Consider the following 8,677-nt stretch of genomic DNA (forward strand, 5'->3'; position numbering starts at 1 on the left):
TTGTTGGGTGTCCCCAGGACTGAAGGACATCAGTGTCTGACAGCATACTTTTAACACATTGCAACCATCAAGAATAGTTTGAGCTACTGGAGGGTTTTCACCACACTCCATGAAACTTATGGGAACTTCCTGCATAGGCTGAGCTTTAAAGTACAATCTGAGTACATAACCGTAATAAAATTAGTCTACAACTATTGCCTGAGCTTCTATATAATAAATTCTGGAATAAGATGGGCTGAGTGATATATAAAATATTTAGCCAGGTTAGGAAGATAAAATGACATCACAATAAAGTGAAATTGAAAATTATTATAGCCATAAAATGTGCTTTGCCCTACTACTTGCCTCCCACATATGTAGGTCAAATTTGTTTTCTTAAATGCAGATTTTAAAAAGTATTTTGAGATTAGTTATGAGTGCCTGCAGTTCAGTGAAGTTGGGTTTGCAGCATTTGTTTTTGTTGCATTACACTCAAACAGGAAAGTCTAATATATGCAACTTGTATTTCTAGTTGCCACAGGCTGTTTGGCAAGATATTGAAAATTACTCACACCAATGAACAAGTAAATTCCACTGCATAAATTAAAAGCAAAGACCAAGATTGATGAAATAATTTGAAACTGCCTTAAGATAACTAATACAATTATAATGTGGGAAGGAGTAAAAATTAACTAAACCTCACAGAAGTAACCAGAATAATAATCTCCTTGAATTCAAAGAATAAACAATAAAATTATAGTTTAATTAAATTGTATTGTATGATTTTTTTCCAAAGACAATGTTTGCCAATTGGGCAGTTGTCTTTAAAGTAAATTTCTAATACATGTTTTCTATGGCTTTTGAGACAACATGGAAGAAGTTAAAAGTTAGCTTAGCTGATTCAGTGTTCAAAGTCCATGACTATGGCCTTATTTGTGGTTTGCCTGAGATTAAATCCCCTGCCATGAACAAGTTGATACTCTGGTCTTTGGAAAATGTGGCCCACGAGAGACCCCTGAAATTTCCATTTTGGGTAAAATGTGCCTGAAATGCAGTTTTACCTCAAGGTTGCAGTTCACCTTTTTTTGCTTGTTTGCTTTGGTGGTCCTGACAATAGAGGAATACTCTTACTCTTAAAGATTACTTAAGTTTTCAAAAGCTTCTCAAGTTGCTGCTTTTTAAGAGATGCAGAGATGTTAGCTATTACTTCTCTAGTTCCTACAATGTGTCCCCAGTGCTGTGCTAGTAAGCGTGAATGTTAACTTACTGAATCCACACAGCAACGCTATTAGATATGAGCTATTATTATCTCCAAAACTGAGGGCTGGAGAGGTTATGCAGCTTGCCTAAGGTGGCATGGCAATTGATTGGCCCATCAAGGATTTGAAGTCAGGTAGTCTGGCTTGAATACACACTTCTACCCTTTGCTGCCTCTAAATTGGCAACCACACTCCATTGCTTCTAAAACAAGAGTTCAGAAGGGAAGCAGTCATTGACTCTCAGGCAATACCTCTCAGTTAATTTTGTTTGTTTCCGGGTAATTGTAGCCACCACCAGGGAGGATTTCTGCTTTCTGATCTTCCTGCATTTCTGTAATGAACCTGCTGTGGGTATGGCAGCTACAAGCATAGATTATTGGAATAAAGTGACTGACAAAAGGCTGGCAGGGCATTGCTGCAGGTTTGAAACAGCAGAACTAGTATCCCACAGATTTTGACTGGTTCCCAATAGGGAGGGGTGCCTTTGTTAAAACTGAAGTGTCAGTGCACCTGTGGCAAAGAAGGAGAAAGGAAACCTAGTTTCAAGCTGGAGATGAATTAAGAACAATGATAACATACTTAATTTTTAATATGTTTAAAAGTGCATGTAATCTTAAACATTGGTACTTAGTAGGGGGCAAAAGGGGTTTACATAGAACCAAGAGATAAGTTCATGTGCTAGTAATATTACCTCCTTAACAGTCTTTTAAGGTTGACCTTGTGAATGAAAATCTAGTTCAAAAAATCTTTAATAAACTTACTTAGATTTATAATCTGAGAGTATGTTATAAATGTGTACAATATGAATGGATTTTGTCAGCATTTATTTCAATGACAAATTGTAAAAGGGGCTTTACAATGCTTTTCTTCACATACTTGCTGACACATGGTAAACACACATTTTTTGAATTAATTCTATGATGAACACATGTATTTTTACAACATGTAGTAACTTAAACAAAAGGGTGTAAACCAATAGTATGTCTATGTCAATAGTAAAAGTTAAGTTGGCATTGATTTTGACTTTATGGCTAGCAAATAGTAGGCCCTCAATAAATGTTTGTTGAATTTATCTTGGTCAAAAATAATTTTACCTGACATTTCATGGTTTTAAATTCTTGCTAGTATCAAAATCTGTGAACTTACAGATATGTGTGTATATATGTATATACATACATTATTAGTACACATATACATGTACATGAAAGCTCTTCTCAAGGATCATGAAATAATTTGATAATTTATATAACTTTATTCTGTGGTTTATATGTGTATTTAATCCTACGATCACTTTCTATTGGATTTTTAACTAAACTTTTCTTCAAAATATTTATCAAAATTAGTTTTCAGAAGCACTCTGACATATATCAACTATACCAATAGATGGCTCTAATCATTGGTTAAAATATCATTGGTTTTGTTATTATGGTAATTGCCTTGATGAGATGGTAGCCTTTAATTACTATCCTAGAAGTTTCAGAACATAAATGTTTACAGACCAAATTAAGGTACTCATATAATATGGGTTATTAAATCAATTTAAAACAGTAAGAAACAAAAGAAAAGAGATGGGATGCCAAGTCGACACACAGAATAGGATACAAGCACGTGAAAGGGTCTCACCACCCAAATCTTGGATTATAATGTTCAGATAACACACCTGTCTCCCTCTCTATCTCTCTTCACCTGTTTCTGCCACATCAACTTTCTTTGCTGATGCTGTGGTGATGAGGACCAAAGCTGAGGTTTGGATAGGGATGAAATGCATAGACGGAAGTTACCCAGGGCCAGAACACACACTTGCTCTATCAGAGAGATACAGGAGTCAAGCAGTATGTTTCCAATTAGCATCCTCAACAGCTATGGGTTTTATCTACATTTCAGGGACACAGAACATATGAGGTTAGAATATGACCACAGTGAATGTCATCAATGAATGGTGAACTTAAAGATGATATATAAAAATGTCTGCTGAGAAAGGCATGATCATAACTATGACTACCCCTTTTTATCTATAAGTAATATCTTTGTTCTGATATGTATTTCATTTAATATATGTTTAACAAGTTGTTCAGGTTACTAATTTACCATCTATTTAACACATCTTATGAATTTTGTCAGTGCCTCATAAGCCACTCACTTATACATTACCTATTTTTAACATGCCTTTTATGATTTTTGCCCGTATTTCAAAACTACTAGTTTACTTACTATCTAGAATTAACAATTCATAGGAGCTTAGTCCATTCCATGGTTTTCTTGTCCTCTGTAGAAAAATAGAATATTCTCTAATAATACAATAGAGTCATATTACAGTACTTCTTTATGATGATTTATTTATTGGTTGATAATTGTATGCCTTTTGACTCTAGCACGTTTTTAAGTTTTTGTTCTGTATCAAGCTGGATTCCTCAACCAAAGGCTCTCCTTACCTGTAGCATAATGGCTATTCTGATTCTGAAACTATATCCTTCACAATTATGCCACTCCCTCAGATGTGACTCTATATTGGGGCTCAATAAATCCCTGGAATAAAGCCAAATCTACTATATCGGTATGAAGGGAATACACACACACACACACACACACACACACACACATATAGTATATGTGTGTATATATATGTGTGTATATATAGTATATGTTTATGTATCTGTGTATGTATGTGTATATATGTATAGACACACACACACACACACACACACACACACACACACACTCTCTCTCTCATTGACTCACTCCTGAGGCTATTCTTCACCCATGCTTTTTATTCCAAGCATGCCTTTTATGTTCTAGGTGTGAATAAGAATAGTGTTTGATAATTTCCCTAAGTATTTTCTGGCAAGTTTCCAAATTAAACAACAAGCTTCTGTCAAATAAACCGTGGATCAAAGAAGAAATCACAAGAGAAATTATAAAATACTTTGAACTGGATTATAATGAAAACAAAACATATCAAAATTTGAGATGCAGCTAATAGTTCTTAGAAATTTATAGTTAAACATATTACAAACAGAAAAGATCAAAATCAGTAAAATAAATTTCTACCTTAAGAAACTAGAAAAAATAAGGAAAATATAGACAAAGTAAATGGGAAGAAATAATAAAGAGCTGAGATAGAAGAGAAAATAAATGAAAACATGCTATTTATTTCAAAGATCAATAAAATTATTAAATCTCTGGCTAAACTGATCAAGAAAAAAAGGGGGGAAATATAAATTACCAATATCAGCAATGAAGGAGTAGATGTTACAATATAGAATTAGAATATACTATAGACATAAAAGAATAAGAAATGTTAAGAACAATTTTGTGGCAATAAATTTGACCACTTATAAGAAAGAGACAAACTCTTTGAAAGCCACAAGTTATAAAAGCTGGCACAAAAAGAAATAGAATGCATAAGTTGATATATATCTACTATAGAAATTAAATCCAAAATTAAAAATCCTACCACAGAGAAAACTCCAAGCCCAGATGGCTTCGTTTGCAAATCCTCTTAAACAATTAAGCAAAAAATAATACCAGTCTTACACAAATTCTTTAAGAAAATATTGTAGGAGAAAACACTTCTCAACTTATTTTACAAGGCCAGAATTATCTTGTCAAAATCAAAGATAGTATATGAAAAGAAATTTATACATGAATAGTTTTTGAACATTGCATTAAAAGTCATAACAAAATATTAGCAAATCTGATCCAATAGTGTATAAAAAGGAACAGGAACAGATGATGATCTTTCATGTAATGCAAAGCTGATTTAACATTTGAAAGCCAGTCAATGAAATTTGTCTCCTTTATTAATTGAATAAAGGAGAAAACTATCTGATAAAATTCAGCATTCAGCCATGATAAAACCTTTCAGCAAACTGTAATAGAAAGAAAGTCTCCCAACCTGATAAAGGGTAGCTACAAAAAGTCTGTAGCTAATTTTCCTGTACAATGAAAGATGAGTGCTTTATCCCTAAAGTTAGCTATAAGCAAAGAAGTCTACTCGTATCACTCCTGTTTAACTTCTACTGGAGATCCTAGACAATGCAATAAAACAAAATTAAATAAATAATGATTGGAAAGAAATAGGTAAACTGTCTTTATTTGCAAACAATAGGTTTCTGAGGAACCTAATAAAAAAAAATTCCTAGAACTATAAGTGCATGTAGCAGGATCCCAGGATACAAGATAAATTTATGAACATAAATTATAATTTTGTATATAAGATGTTAATAATCAGAAATCAAAATTTAGAAATATACAATTTACAAAAGCACCCAACATAAAATGCTTAAAAATAATGCTAGCAACATGTACTCTGAGAACTACAAAATACAGTAGTCTCCCCTTATTTGTGGTTTTACTTTCTGAGGTTTCAGTTACCCATTGTCAACTGAAGTTCAAAAATAGGTGAGTACAGTACAATAAGATATTTTGAGACAGAGAAAGAAACAGAGAAAGAGGGAGAGTGAGACCACAGTCACATAACATTTATTATAACATACTGCTATAATTCTTCTACTTTATTATTAGCTATTGTTAATCTCTTACTGTGCCTAATTTGTAAATTAAACTTTAATCGTAGGTAGTATGTATAGGAACAAACAGTATGCATAGGGTTTGGTACTATCTTCAGTTTCAGGCATACACTGGGAGGTCTTAGAACATATCCCCCACAGATAAGGAGGGACTACTGCATTGATAAGAGAAACTGAATTGAAGAAGATCTAAATTGGAGGTTGGCTAACTATGGCCTGCAGCCTGTGTCCTGTTTTTGTTTTTAGAACACATCCACTCCCATTTATTTATGTATGGCTAGGACTGCTTTTGTCGAGAAGTTGCAACAGAGACCATATAATTTACCAAAATTTAAAGTATTTCATGCTTTGCCCTTTACAGAAAAAGTTTCCCAACTCTTTATCTTAAATGCTTGGAGAGATATACCATGTTCATGAATTGGAAAATTCAATGTTGTTAAGATGTCAATTGTCTTCAAGTGTATTTATAGATTCAACGTAATCTCATCAGGCTTTCTTGTACAACATGAAGGGCTAATCCTAAAATTTATATGCAAATGTGAAGAACCTAGCAAATAAAGGTTTGGTATGCTACTGAATATTAAGACTTAATATAAAGCTATAATAATTAAAGTGTGTGTTAATGGCATAAGGATAGGCAGACAAATCAATGGAACAAGAAATAAACACATACATACATGCCAATTGATTTTGACAATTGTGCCTATGTAAGAGAGTGAAAGGATGATCTTTTCAACAAATGATGGAAAAACAACTGGGTATTTTAGTAGAAAAAAATTGTTATCAATTTCCTAACTTACATGATACATAAAAGGTAACTTAAAATGATTCATATACCTAAATGTGAAAGGTGAAAATGACAAAACTTCTAAAAGAAAACACAAGAGAAAATCTTCACAATCTTGAGGTAGGCAAAGATTTCTTGGACAGGACCCCAAAAAAGTACTAAACATGAAAAAAATGATATAATCAGATTTTATCACCATATAAACTAGTCCGAAATGACTACTAATGTATTAAAAGTTCTGTGGTATTCTGTAGTAAAAAAAAATATTTAATATTGTTTTGACTTATTTCTCAAACATATTTGTCTAAGAACACTTTTTAAAGTAAAACATCAATTAATCTTTTATAGAACTTGTGTTGCATTTTGCAAAGTGCTACTGAAGACACATTGGAATTATTTCTCTTGGAATAAACTCCATTATCAATGCAAATTGAGAAAGAAGAGCAATAACAGCCAAATAACTATTTTTGCCACAGAATGTGTTTGGTGTTTGATTCACTTACATTTGTTTCTAATATTTGGGAGTTATAAACATTTCTCTATAGCAATAAATGTTCTTTTAAAACAACATTTTGTAATAGCTGTACAGCTTAACTATTCCCTTAACACTTGTAATAGGTATTTACAACTTGATTTATTTTTTATTCAAATTAAGAAGTAAGTCTTCATATAAAATTTAGCTGGAATATCTGAAATTTAAACTTAGTCATATTCCCTAGTTAAAGTAGTCTAAGAAACATTACCAGGAAGAAGCCTTAGTCCTAGCCGTTCTACAAAGAAACTTATTCTGTATTTCTACTTTATTTTGAGAATAACCGTGGCACAGAGAAACTAGGTAATTTACATCTAATGATAAATCCAAGTAATGGCAGGACCCAGAACACACGCCTTAAGACGTGACTGGAATATCACTAAAGGTCTTCAGCTGTAGATATTAAATTAAAAGAGGCAGTAATGATTAAGTTCCAAAATAGCCCCAATATGGATTCATCAAAAACCAACAATAGTTCAATGTAAGAAAGAATTTTCAATAAACAGAATACTAATAAAATAAACCACAGAAGTAACCACTCTCAAGCACTTGAGATAGCAAAAAAAAATTGTGGGTGGGTATAATATTTGGGGTCTTATCCAAAACACAGAAAATGTTCTATATTCTGAGAAATCATTTAAAGGTTTACTATTGATTGCATAAAGTCAGAAACTCACACAAACACTGAAAGGTCATTTCCTTGAATAATAGCTTTCAAAGGCGAGGGTTGCCATTTTTGTTCTATTTGAAACACGAATAAGAAATGAGATTATTGAGCAGGCAAAGGCAAATCATAAATTCTGCAATGTTTATTTTTATGCTCAAACATAGTGAAAATAGAAAAAGTTTTGGAAATAGTCAGACATGGTCTTTGAGTATACTTTCATCCATACATAAATAATTAATTACAGGTATGTAAGTTGTGTTGGAAACCTTGCTGTTTCCGTTTCAGAAGGCAAAGATTTGTGGATTAGAAGTAGGCTTTTGACAGACCCCAAACTAATCTTATGAAATCGTCCTTTCACTAACATCTATTGATTGCTAACTCTGCACTCAGAATCTACTACATGCCACAGAAAATACAGAAGTAATATGAAGTATAATTCCTCGTTTCCAAAGGGACAATATATGACATCATTGGTACTAAAAAGAAGTTTCTAATGTATTGCGGTTGATTTTTGTAGGTGCAATAGAACTACAAATAGTGATTTAGAGTAGTCCAATACAAAAAGCTTTGCTGGAATTTTCCATCACAATTGCTTTGAAGTAATATCACAACATCATTTTAATTGGCTAGGTTTTTCTCTGTGATTGTGGAAACTTTCACACCAGATGTGTGCTAATTCTTGTGCACTCAAAATTTGAGAAAAAAAGGAATCCTGCAATTAAAGGCCTAAAGATTTTAATCTACTCAAACAAGTACCATGAGTCATACAAACTTGTCTTGCAGGTGTAGATCCACTAAGATAAGATGTTTTTTCTGTGGTATCAGCATGAGGTAAAAAGAAAATATAAAATTGTGAAACACTATAAGATGCACCCATTTTTTAAATCTATCTAGCCACAGTGGGTGCTTTATCAATTTAGAAAC

The sequence above is a fragment of the Lemur catta genome, chromosome 5, assembly GCF_020740605.2.
Source record: "Lemur catta isolate mLemCat1 chromosome 5, mLemCat1.pri, whole genome shotgun sequence".
Taxonomy (NCBI): domain Eukaryota; kingdom Metazoa; phylum Chordata; class Mammalia; order Primates; family Lemuridae; genus Lemur; species Lemur catta.